Source organism: Ascaphus truei, chromosome 7, assembly GCF_040206685.1.
Source record: "Ascaphus truei isolate aAscTru1 chromosome 7, aAscTru1.hap1, whole genome shotgun sequence".
In the NCBI taxonomy this organism is placed as follows: Eukaryota; Metazoa; Chordata; class Amphibia; order Anura; family Ascaphidae; genus Ascaphus; species Ascaphus truei.
In genome coordinates this window covers 96,719,817-96,733,337 of record NC_134489.1, presented here as the reverse complement: position 1 = coordinate 96,733,337, position 13,521 = coordinate 96,719,817, and the positions used below count along the sequence as shown (strand labels likewise).

Sequence of the window (13,521 nt, the reverse complement as noted above, 5' to 3'; positions counted from 1 at the left end):
TCTGAGGATTGTAAATTTACTGCAATTACTGTATGTGCTGCTTTGTGTGGCTGCCCTTTTTAATTATGCTTAACCCTTTGAGTGCCACGGGCCCTCCAGCACTCGTGATTATGTGATCAACCCTCGCACTCTACACTAAGTGACGCAGTGACTGACCTGTCACTGCTGCGGCCGGTCACAGCGGACCCTATCCTGCCTTGCGGTCGTGCTAGCAAAGCATGATGGGATGCCTGTCACGGAGATGACTAACATGTCAGTTGGCCGCAGCACGGGCGCCGGGGACAACCTTTTAGGCGCTCAGGATTTTTGCATTTGCATCCCATGTCCTGTGTTGGAATAGCTAAGCTCGTTTTGGAGAAATTAGGTGGGAAAAAGGTACATTATACACACTAAACAAATTGTAAAACATATTAGAATTTAGGAACTATTCTGATTTTTAGATATTTTTGTTTGTTATTGGTCCCTTTTTGTTCTTCCATATTCTTTTTCCCTCATTTTAGTGGTTACGATTATTTAGGGGGGGAATAGAAAAGAAAGTCATGTACCAATGATGTGGTTATGTGCAAAGTTATATATAATTGGTGGTAGGAAGGAGACACTAAATCCTGAAGGACATCAAAACCTCAAATATTATATTATTAAATCAGATTGTGTAACCATGATCAGGGCCTGATTAAAGTCTTTGTAGGCCCTGGGCGTGCTCATAATCGTAGGCCCCAAGACAGATCTGTAGATGAATATGTGCATTTTAAATAATGTATATGAATTTGTATGATGGTCTTTTAGCACAGTTTTGTGATACCCACAATAGATTTCATGATTTTGAGGCCATGACAAAGGAGCTCGCACCATCAATTACAAGACGATTAAAATACACAAACACCTGAGAACCTGATATTTTGCTGAAGTTGGCGTGGATATTACATATATGGATTTGAGGGGCAGCAAAAAATTCTGCATACATTCTTCTATCCTATAATTCCAGGGTTCTGAACTCCAGTCCTCAAGTCCCCCAACAGGTCAGGTTTTCAGGAAATCCCAGTTTCAGCACAGGTGGCTCAATCAGAGAAGATTGTCGAAGACTGAGCCTCTGATTGAGCCACTTATGCTGAAGCAGGGATATTCTGAAACCTGACCTGTTGGGGGGGGGGGGGGGGCTGGAGTTGAGCACACCTGCTACACTGGATAAACTTATAAAGATGTGCAGATGGTGAGCAGCATACGCCACACTGAATGAAATGTTACATATTTTTTGTTGATAGATCTGTGTCCAGTGATGAAGTGGCTTCTAGAACAAGGGCATTAATAGATATGTATCCATCAGATCTCAAACATGCTTTCATGAATTTCTATTGTTCTCACGTATGTATGCAGACCAAAAATATGTGGCAGAAATGATAAGAGGACAAATGGCAGACAATTTGGTGACCAGTTTTCTAAATGTTAACATTGCTTTTAGAATGTATCTTGCCATTTTTTTGGAACAAACTGAAGGTGAGCGCTCTCTCTTTCAAAGCTGAAACGTATAAAGAACTGTCTTAAGTCAACCATGGGACAGAAACGATATTCACTTGCACCACTCTCAATTTTATGCAAAAGCTCATTCTCAATTGAAAGATGTCCGTGATTTTGCCAACAAAAAAAGCCGCAAAGTTAATCTTTAATGTACATTTACTTAAGTCCGCGCTAATATAAGTCAGAGCTAATATAATGAAACTTCAGATATCCAACACTCTACATTGTACTATTTTGTTATGATGTTACGCTACTTATTTATTCTTGATTATTCAACTTTCCATAATATATCACAATTTTTATTTAACGTTGCATGCATGTGTGTATATACTTCAATATTTAAAGTAATTAAATTAAAGCAAATTATTAAGTTGGATTTAGCAGTTTTCTTTTCTCATTCATCAGACACTTTTTTGGAGCCTAAAACTTAGGTAGGCCCTGGGCACCGGAATGGGCCATTTTGCTGTGACCAAAACGCCCCCGGCATTCCACTGCCGTTACACATCATGATATCCGCTGTGAGCCTGACCCAACAAGCCAGGTCTGCCACACCCCAACCAAGCGCTCCGTTGAGCCAAGTCTGATAAGTGCTAGTTTAAATGTCCTGCGTGCGACTGATACACTGCCTAGACCGGCCACTCCGATGTGCCATCCTTAAATGTCCTATGAAAAAGAAAGATCCAGCGCTCCACGGATTTTGCAGAATTACAAATTTTATTGCTCCATACACGACGACCGTTTCGACCTTAGTAGGTCTTTTTCAAGTGAAAAGGTCGAAACGGTCGTCGTGTATGGCGCAATAAAATTTGTAATTTTGCAAAATCCGTGGAGCGCTGGATCTTTCTTTTTCATAGTCCAAGTGGATGTATGACAGGTAGCCTTGAACCAGCAGCACCGGTAATACTTTTTTGGTTTATACATCTTAAGGTGTGCAGCATATTACTGTTTATTTGATCCTTAAATGTCCCGCATGGGACATTTAAAGATGGTGCGGCTAGTGTACCCGCTCCGACAAGCCAAACAGTGTAGCGGTCCAGCATGGGACATTTAAACATGCAATTACCAAACCTGGCTTGTCGTAGTGGGCGGTCAGGTGTGGGAGCACGAGCGCAGCGGACATTGCAGCGAAATGTCCCAGCAGCGACTTATCCTCCGGCGGTGTTTTGGTCGTGGCCAAACCTCCTAGACTGCTGGGCATTGTGCCCAGTGGATAATGCATGCCTGACCATCATAACAGTTTTTGAAAACTTCCTTAATAAAAAGAATTAAAAAAAGAACTTTCTGTTGCAACAACATCTCAATAAACAAATCGTATGTTTTCCGAGTAAGTTACCGCCCCTTGTTTTTGTAAGCAGGGGAGGGGATCTCCGGAGCTGCCGGTATTTCCTGGGTCTTGAATCTCCTGCAGCACGCAGGCCAATAGGAAGTTGCCAAGAATGACGTTGCGGCTTCCTATTGGCCAGCGTGCCACAGGTGGTTTGAAACACTGTGGGAACCTTCGGCGAAAACTATCTTGGGAACCAAAGGGTCCCAGAGCAGAAATTAACATGATACCGCTCTGGGACCCTCCTTGCTTCCCATCTATGCTTAAAATAAAACCACGCACAACACAGCTTACCATAGTACAAATGTTTCAGTGTGAGCCATAGATCTTGCATGCAACTCAACTAAGCTTTCTGCCGTATATTGCATATTGTTCCCAGGAAGCTGTCACAAATTGCTGACCCAGGTTGCTCATCATGTATGAGAGAGTCCTTTAAAAATTGTAGTAACCCCCCCAAAATGTCCCAAATCAGTTGTACTTGATTAAGTAATAAGTACTTAAAGTACTTTAGTTAAGTAGGATTTACTAGCCACTGTGTACTACATACAGGAGAGTTTATTGAAAGTTTCGCAATATAGCCCGGCCCCTCTATCCTGATTTATAAGAGCAGCCCTCATACCAACAAAATCTTTGATTCGCCATGCGTCATAAGCTGGTCAAATTCAGGAGTCACAGGTGACTATTCTTCAGCACAGATGTGACTTGCATTGTTTCATTCATTTCCAGTGCCTTCTCTGTTTGAGGGCTAGAACTTCATGTAGCAGAGACTCATTTCACCTCAAACGCAAAATGTGTAATATCCAATGCAATATTTTATCACTGAAAAACAAAATGCAAGAATTAAATTTGACAGTAGTATAGTAAGCAGTTTGTTCTGTCAATAACAAAATATACATAGAAAGTATGTAGATACTGCAGCAACACATTTGGGTAATCTATTTGCTTTCACTGCTGTTATTTATTTATAGTGTAGGAAATAAACGGAATACACTGCACTAGACGTACATTTTATCTAGTATGTCTTTTTTCTCTTCTGCACAATGCGTCTCCTAATCTTAACTCCCTCCAGTGTAATAAGCATGCATCATTGCTGTATCATCCATATAAGCACTGGGATAGGAATCTGAAGATCCTTTAGAACAGGGATTTTTCGACCTATATTCCGTTTGAATGTAAGGATTCCCCAGGAGGTAATTGACTTCTATTTGATCTCCCAAGCCACCGGAATTTGGTTTTATTTTCTATTTTTACCATGTTTTTCTGTTCAATGTGCTGAAAATAGACACAGGGACATTTTTCTATTATAATCGTAATAAATGTATACAAACTATTTTTTAAACCTGAAACAATATTGAATAAAAACATACTGTACACCAATGGCTTTCAAACCTGTCCTTGAGGACCGCTGGCCACCCCAGGTTTTTGCACTAACCAATGCACTTGCACACAGATGAATGCTCTTAACTTGCATATGTATAGAATGTTGGGTGGTTGCCTTAGAAACATGGCCTGTCTCAGGGCCCTGGGGAGAGGTTTGAGAAGCACTGCTGTATATAGATATAGCATTTCTAAGTATAGAGGATTGGCTGGCTTAGGTACTGCAGAGCAAGAAGAAATGTTAAAAGGGTTCCAGAACGCGGTTGAGAAGCTCTGGTATAGAGAAACCCGTGGTGAAGGCACTGACCTCTAGAGTTCAAATCCAAAGGTTAGCGCAGAGTTCAAATCCAACTCTGTGACTTTTTACGACCTTGAGAGATTGTCTGTGTCTGTCATGCACTGAAAATGATGCTACATTGCTGTGTCCACGGTGTGTGCGTCAAATAGAAATACATTATACACAAATGTACTTTTATTTTATTCAGAATTTACATTTATTTAATTTGTACAGTATGGGAGAATATAACCAGGCGCTTCTATATAAACCTAACAATATATCTAATAAATATGCAGCTCTAACCCCCCTCCCAAAAAATGACCTCTAGATTCTGAATACATACTGTGTATATATATGTATATGTATGTATATGTATATATATGTATATCTATATACTTTTCAAGTCAGTGCTAGTGCAATATACAATTAAAGTGCTAATTATATTTTAAAGTGCAATGCATATGTAATAAGTGTTGGTGCAGTGTTCAATTAAAGTGCATACACTATTATTTGGGCAAAAAGCATGTGCAAATGTGTATAATGAGGTTTAATCCAAGTGCAATATAAAGTGTCGAATTAAGCATATACAAACACAGAACCAGAGGTTATATGTTTGGAAATCCTTCTTCATAAGTGTCATTCAGTAATCTATTTCAGAAGTCTTCAGGGCAATGAAGTGAGAATGGATTCTACTGTGCAGTTGTAGCAGATGGGTTTATTCAATTTTTGTGCAGGTTTTACACTCACATTTTGTTATAATCCTACATTCAATGTACATGGTGTTTTGGGGGTCTCCTCTCGGCAGGTCCTGTCAAGTCCTTTCTTCTCGGGTCCCACACGTTCTCCTCGTGAGTCTGTAGAACGCTGGGGATGCCGGCACACTCACCAAGCGTTCGCTTCCTGCTTCTGATGTCACGAGTCTCGCGGAGAAGTGGGTTAGATGGTGCTGTCACCGGTATACGGGCCTCCCTCTCCTGTGACGTTGGTTCCTTTTTAATATACCTCTTTTTGGTGCCAACCGACATGGAAGTCTCCACGTGGCCTGTAACTCGGACAGCAAGGGGTCCCCGGGGCTAAAATGAATGCAGTTCAGCTCTGGAGACCCCCTGCTTCAATACTGTTATTTAAAAAAAGCTGTGCGATCACCTGTTGGAGGCGGGCAGGTAGAGTGACTGATTCAGTCTCACTCTTACTGCGCGTATCTTTTACAGACAGGTGCAACCCGGTAGGATTCACACAGCGCAAGTGCCATTCAGACGCAGGGACCCCCGTTGTGTTAATCCCGAAGGGCCATTACCGACTGCTAGGCAGTGTGCCGCGGAATGTCAAGGCATTGCACACGGTTGACCAGCCCATTCTCGCATCCAAGCAACTGAGTATAGCGCTGCATCTGTATGTAGATGTATAGATATATTTTTGTGTGTGTGTTTTTAATGTATATACGGTTAACAAATTATAGTTACCAGTCTGCTGCCCTGAGATACAGCATTCCATCTACTTTTCAAGTTGGGATTAAATAGTTGTCTTTCTAATTCCATTTATGTAATATGGATGTTTCTTTCTATTTATTTCTAGTTTCCTGGTCATTTGAGTTTATAGCTAGTTTCACAATTTCCTTGTGAATTTAATTGCTCACTTAACTGTGGTAAGTGGCATAAAATCTTAATCCCACGTTTTCTGCCATCCAAGTAATCGATCTCCGATGCTCCTTATCGAAATTTAGGCCTCGTCCAGGGTGGCGCTGACCCGCGATGAAACACATGGTGGCAATGTGTGTGAGCAAGCGCTGAGCGAGCAAGCAAATTTGAATTTGCCGCTCGCAAGCGCATCACGTGAGCGGTTCACCCAATGAGGGCGAACCAGCTCCGTGACATCGTGGTTGCGCCCCAAGGCGCGTGCCTAGCCGGCCACGTATCACCCGGCCGAGCAGGGCGCAGCGTACGAGCGCCAGCGTGCCCGTTCCCTGCCTAGCCACAGCCTTACTGAATCCCTGGCCCATATGCTGCGGAAAAGAGCAACACGTTGTCAGAAATCCAACACAATATTAACGCACAACGTTTTTCAGAATTAAATGCAAGTTAGGATTAAGCGGTCATTAATATGAAGAGATACTTGATGATATGAGGAGTGGAATAAGTATTCAACACACCTGCAAATAGTAGGTGGTAGCGTCTACTTGTTATAAGAACAAAATAGGCATTGGGGCTGCCGGAACAGCCATTTCATATTTAGAAGGTTTGCGCTCTGATTATTTTATTGCAGTTGGCTGTACTATATTTAGCCTTCTTTCACACTATTTCTTGGGCAGTTGTTACTTGCTAGGCTGTGTGAAATAATGAGGCGTTATGATGCATAGAAATCAATATCCCCTAATGGATCTTGAAAAAGATAATACCGTCATTATTTCTATTAAAACATTAAATTTGGTATTCAGCAATAATAAAGGATGTTTTAGACGTTACCGTGAAATAAACGAGAAATTCTCAAAACTGAAAAAGGTCTCCACATAATTACATTTCTATAGAGCACTCCTCCAGTGTTATAAGTGCTTTAAATTCACTGTCGCCAAAGTTCATTTTCAGTCCTACAGATGCTGAGATTCTAAGGGGTCGCCCCATGTACTAAGGCAGACGTAGGGCAAAATCAGCACCAGATGTATCCAAGAATAAGCATCCCATTGAAGTCAATAGGATTTGTTTCCTTTAATACATCTGGTGCAATTGTTTTTGCCCCAGATATTCCTTGATGCATATACCCCTAAATGATAAAGCTGTACACCAGTTAGTGCCCTTATTTATTTGCATACTGTACTTTGCTTTCAGTTTGATTTTAACCTTTTGAGAGCCTTAGGCCCGGGCCATAGAGGGGTGAGGAGATCCGAGCCGCGCTGACGCTGAGGCTCGCCTGCTGAAATCTGCGCGATTTCATGCCCATGCAGGCGAGCCAGCGGGCGCGATCGGAGGCGGGGGAGACTGAGGGAGGCGGGGCAGTGACGTCGCTGGGCCAATCGCCCGCGACGCACTGACGGCGACGTCACGGCGCCGTGACGTTGACACTGCTGTGCTGTGATTGGAGGTTTTCAGCCGACAGCGCGCTGAAAAACAGCTTGGCGCTCGGCTGAAAACTCCAACTCGTCAGCACGCCTGTGGACGCTCGCGTGAGCCCCCTCTCAAGGCATCCTCATTGAGGATGCAGGGGCTCAGCGCGGAGCGTCCGCACGGCTCAGCACGGCCTGTCCTTCTATGGACTCTGCCTTAGGCCTCGGCCATGTTCCTTGCTTGCTGGCGGAAGCGCGCTAACGCTCAGCACTGAGCCCCTACAGCCGCAATTAGAGCGGCTTTAGTAGGGGCTCACCTGCGCTTCCGCGCGCTTGCGGAAGCGCAGGCCTTAGGGGAATTTAAAATTCCCCCGCTTGCCGGCGCGACAGGCCGGTCACGTGAGCGGTTCGCCCAATGAGGGCGAACCAGCTCCTTGACGTCACTGGCCCGCCCCCGGCAAGTGACGCGCCCGCCCCCTGACTGCCCGCTGACAGCGCGTGCGGTAAGCAACCGCAAGGCCAGGGAAAGCACCCGCTTTCCCTGCGCCTCAGCACGCCAGCAGGGAACATGGCCAAGGCCTTAGAGGCCGCGGTAGTGAATTGCTACCCTCTGTCACATCCCGATCACATAATCACTCCTTTCTGGTGATCGCATGACCAGGAAGACACTGCCGCAAATGGAAAGGGTGAAACGTGAGCTCCCCTTGCTATCAAACAAAAAGCGCATGACTTGAAAGCCACACTTTGGTGTGGGAGCTACGTCATGGTGGCCCCCAAAGGGCGCCTGGATGGGATGTCCCCCAGAGACTATCGGTGGTCCCTAGACTTTCAGGGATCACAGAGTTATTTGTAGGTTTGGGGGGGGGGGGGGGGGGTGGGGGAGGTCAATTTCTGCAGCGGTTGTGATGCAAAAAAAAATACAAATATGGCCAATGGGGTCACCAATGGAAATTGGCAATCCCAGGGGCCAATCTGTTTCCACCAATTAGCCTGGCCGGCTCCTGGGGGTTGAGGAACCACCATTGAGCTTCAGCCCCGTCCCAACCCCCCTCCTTTCTCCTCCCCCCTAAACACCTCCCCACTGCTCCATGGTTCAGGTAAGGTGCAATTTCTTGCTTACATTTAATATTTCTTTGTGTTCTAATGCATAACACAGCAATGGCCACGTCCAGTTTTCTCCTTACTTTGAAAAAAAACAAAAGGGTGAAACGTAATTATTTTGGGGATGTGAAGAAGTAAAACCCCTTGTGATAATGGGGCTCTCAAATACTTCTACACAACAAAATATCCATTATTATGGAGTGCTTTTTATTAGGCTGCTTTGTTGAAAAACGACTATATTGACTGCTTCTGAATATGGACTGATGGCCTGTTAAGCTATCTGTTTCTATAGCGAGCTACCAAAGTAAGTGGGTGATGTTGAAGAGCATTGCAAAAAGGAAGCGGAAAATGTAGTCTGGAGTGACATACAGCCATTTTATTTTCAGCTCTTCTACAGCAACGTGTCACTGCAGTAAGGCTCTTTAAGGAGGTCTGTCCTTTTAACTTTTTGCAGTCGATGACCCCTTTAACACACTTCTCTGCAGACCCCTCTGATGGCAAAGGAGTTAACGATAATGTAGAGGTTTACTTATGGGGATTGAATTTAAAGTGATATAGAGCAAAAATATGTGCAAGAAAATGCTAATCAGAAAAGGTCAATGAAAGCGCTACAGAACCCCAGGGAATATCATGAGTCCCAGCAGAATGATATTAATTCTCAGTGCTCCCCTAAATGCACATTTAGGAGGAGGAAAGGAGATAGTTGTAGAAAACGCTAAATCTATCACTATAATAATCAATGGCCTTTTTTCCCTGATGTTAGATTCTTAGGTGAGGCTTAACATAGTGCACATAATATTCAAATGACATACGGTAATATTGACTTATTTCAGGAGAAAGCTACATAAACTGTGACAGTGATAGAAAAATGGTGGCAGCAGGTTTATCTTGAACGATGACTTTAAATATTGCTACTGCCTTAGGTGGCGTCTATACTTGGCGCGTCCAAAAGGCTGTGCCTCTGTTAGACAGGCCCCAGAGCGCGTGACGAAGCGACACGATTGCCGAGCAGACAAAATCCTTTTGATTATTGTCGCGCGATGGCCGTGTCACGTGCGCGGTTAAGCCAATGAGGGCGAACCGCTCACGTGATGTCACAGGCAAGCCTCCCCATCGCATCTCCCCCTAGTCCACAAATCGCCTCTGCGGCAGGCACGCATTATGCCACGCGCTCCGTCCCACGCGCCTAGCATAGCCTTGGCCTTACTGGCGCTGCTTTTACCAACTAGTAAAATAATTTGACAAATTGTTACAAACTGTGACATAGAGATCAATAGAGGCGTTTGTTCTGAAGTGACGGGACTCCTTTATTTTTAGGAGGTTTGATGTAGCGTGTGTGTGTGTGTGTGTGTGTGTGTGTGTGTGTGTGTGTGTGTGTGTGTCTCTGTCTCCACGAATTTTGAGCTAATTATGAACGTCTGACAAATTAAGGAGAGTTGGCCAGAATGTCCCCATGTTGACCCATTTCTCTTAATTGATTAGGTATGGGTTGCATTGTACATTTTAATGAAAAAGACCACTAAATTACTGTAACTGAGTTTTAGCATATGCTTGTGATTTATTCATGCACCTTGAAGAACTATAGTTAGAATACATTTGTTACCTTTTTTTCCAAGTTGGTCTAATTATACAAATGTAAGACATTTTTATGATTCATGATTTTCCTGGTCTGTCATTTACCTTTATAGGCAATAGATCTTTATTTTGTAATGCTACTGCATACCATGGAGCGATGTAAGCAAAACAAATAGTTACACTAAAAATCGTGAAGTTTTGGTATCAAAGCCACAGAAAGATATAATACTTCCAGAAAATCAGTCTTTGGTTTTGATCAGTGTTTGTAGTTCATAATTAATCATGTTTACAAAAGGCATCATAGCCGCCAACAGGAAAAATCGAAAGCTTCTAGCTACATTAAAACAAGTTGAGTTGATCATTATTTAAAGCGTATTGGTTTGAAAGTAATTAATGGCAGGGTGGTGGGCTAGATGTTTAGCTTTATGGCTTTGCACTATTTTGTGAACATGGTCCTTAGGTTACAGCCCTGTACGCCCTGGTAAGAAATAATTTAAACGTTTAGATATTGAGTAGAAGGTGGCCAACTCCAGTCCTCAAGAACCCCCAACAGGTCAGGTGTTAAGGATTCTCCAGCTTCAGCACTGGTGGTCCTGGGCCACCTGTGCTGAAGCAGGGATATCCTGAAAACCTGACCTGTTGGCCACCTAATCCATGAGCTGTATCTTTGTAGTAGATGAGAACTACACCCTTATTGTTAAAGCTTCTATCTTATTTGGACCCCGTGACTGCTTCCCAGAGACATTTTAATAACTGAGACTACAAGCATCGTCTTCAAATGTCATGAAACCTTGGTCTATTCACGTATGTATGTCTTTATATAGCGCCATCAATGTACATAGCGCTTCACAGCAGTAATACAATCCTTTACATAAAACCTTTAAAGGAAAAACGTGCTTCTAAATGGAAAAAGTGTGTTTATTGATTGTGTAAGTATCGTTCTAAGGTGCACACATTTATATCGGGAATGTAAGGTAGAAACTGCAATGTTGTACAAATGACAATTTTGATGTACATTGTGCTGAAATTAGCACACTTTTTTTTCACTGCAGTAAGTAGAATTTTAATGAGAAATCCCATCAACCCCCTTTCTTGGCATTTTCATACCTTCACACTTTTTTTTTTTTTTTTTGCATCATCTGCTGCTGAATTGCTAATGAAGAGCTGAATTTAGCATGAGACGTGTTTCAGTTGTACTGTTCTCTTACTGGCTGTGCTCTTACTGACATCACAGAGGAGAGCTGTTGATTTCCTGTTCAGTCTGTGTCGGATTCTTCTCTAAGTGCCTCAACAGACTGTTTGCCAGGTGCCTGAAAGATCGCCTAAGTGTAGGTTTGCAGTAATCGCTCCCTCGGAGCAATTCGGCGTTATTGTGTAGATGCTATGGAAAGCATATCTTTTGTAATTTCTTGCAATGAAGCTAGATGCCAGTATGGTGCAGGTATGTATTTTTGTATTAATATTTCTTTGGTATTCTTTTGCGGGTTTTTTAAAAGGAAAAAAAAGGTCTTATTTGGACAAGGTCATATACATGTACAGCTGCTGTAAAATGTGTAAAATTCTGAATACTTTCCAATGACAGACATAGGATTAATGCATAATTGTTGCATAAAATAATCAAGCGCACATCTTTTCTTTTAATTAAAGACGCTAAAACATGATATTATTTGTTTTTAGATTAACAAGTCGGATTTTTCATTTAATGTTTTGTCAATTGAGTTAACAAATTGTTTGTTGGCTTGTATGTGGACTTTTATATATCAAAAGTTGGCTGTCTTGTATTTTATGCTTGCAGAACAATTGCTACATTATACTTGTTGAAGTGCCAGGATTTTTAATTAATATTGATATGTTATGAGGTCAAAATTAAATTGCCTAAAAGGGTTATATGTATCCCTTCATTCACAAATCTATCTCCCTATATGCACCCATGCAATCAGAACATTTTACAATGGAAGTACATTTTAAATGTAATACTCCTACAATGTTAAATCTTGATGGGGAAATACATGTCTATCTATATTGTAATTTATAATCTAAAATTACCTCCTGCCATTTCTTAACATGCTAAAATAGTCAAAGTTCAAAATGTTCTAAGTGAAGTGTTTTTTTTTTTTTTTTTTTATGCCTTTCATTGCTAAATAGCCATGCCCGTATTTGACCATGTAAACATAATTTTTTATATCTTGTACATTTTAATAATTTACCCATAATCAAAATGTATTATTGGGATAAATTACTTTTTTATAGTGTATTGTGTAATCTGATGAAAGAAACAGATTGTGTGCAAGAAAACCGCCAAATATTTTATATTATTTCAGATCATAAAAACAGCAAACTTATTTATTCTTGGGTGAAAACCGCCTTGAGCACCATATGCAATAAACCGATTCGGAACACCAATAACATGTCTATATTCATTTTGCAAATCCGTGCTTTGTTTTCATGTATCTAAACCTAGTGCTTGCTGTCTGAGGAACTTCGTCAAATTTAAAATTGTTTTTATTGAATCACATGGTACAATACAGTATCGTAAGAATTGTTAATGCTTTATTACAGTTATAGCAGCAGTTTAACCTTTTTGCAAGCTTGTCCAAGTAGCATGTGTATTCACATAATTTTCCTCTGCTATAATAGAAAGTTGAAGGTTAACATGTTTTTTTGTTTGTTTTTTGCTTATTGTCTGTGTCCTATTAAGTTTCATATTATGATGAAACCGAGGACAGCCCTTTACTGTATGCTTAGAAATGGCGTGATTTTTAAAAAAAAATATTCCCTTGACCGTTTCATTTAGCACTTTTTGCCTAATAAGATTATAATACATTTAGAAGAGGTGTAGATACTGTATCTCCGTAGAAGGAAGTGTCCTGTTTTTATTATAATGAATTACCTTTCGTGGTTTTTTAGTATAAAGACACTATAATCTGCAAAGTCTTTATGTCTACAATGTGTTTTGTTTTTTAAACTGCATCTCCTGCCTAACTTTGTACCATTTTTAAACCTGTTGTAGGATTATTTTCGTATACTGTATCAATAAAATGAGGGGGGAAACATGTTACGATAATTGGTGATAGACTATCTGAAGAATGATTGTTGGACAATTGAGGTCTCCTGAGCTGAAATAACTAAAATGCTAACCAGGTAGCCAGTATCTAAAGAAGATTGTTGCTACATAAATATAGGGAAATAATAATCTGTTAAGGTCTTTACCATTATTTTCTTTACTAAGAGTATGTATTGTGCAGGACACCTTTCTTGATCTGCATAGGTGTGGAAACTTTCAGCAAAGAGAATATAGAGTATTGTTGCCCTACT

At 41.5% G+C, this 13,521-nt stretch overlaps 1 protein-coding gene across 13 annotated transcripts in view; it reads left to right on the top strand.

Annotated features, from left to right (window-relative positions):
- The window catches only part of R3HDM1 (R3H domain containing 1), a 95,853-nt gene that overhangs the window by 29,445 nt on the left and 52,887 nt on the right, over nucleotides 1–13,521 (top strand). Inside the window, exon 1 of one of the 13 annotated variants that reach the window (XM_075609514.1) lies at nucleotides 11,471–11,647. The exons of the other annotated variants lie outside the window; for them this stretch is intronic. The gene's annotated coding sequence lies outside the window, so the exon portion shown is untranslated. Of the gene's footprint in view, nucleotides 1–11,470; nucleotides 11,648–13,521 lie in introns of those variants that run through there. 13 annotated transcript variants of the gene reach the window in all.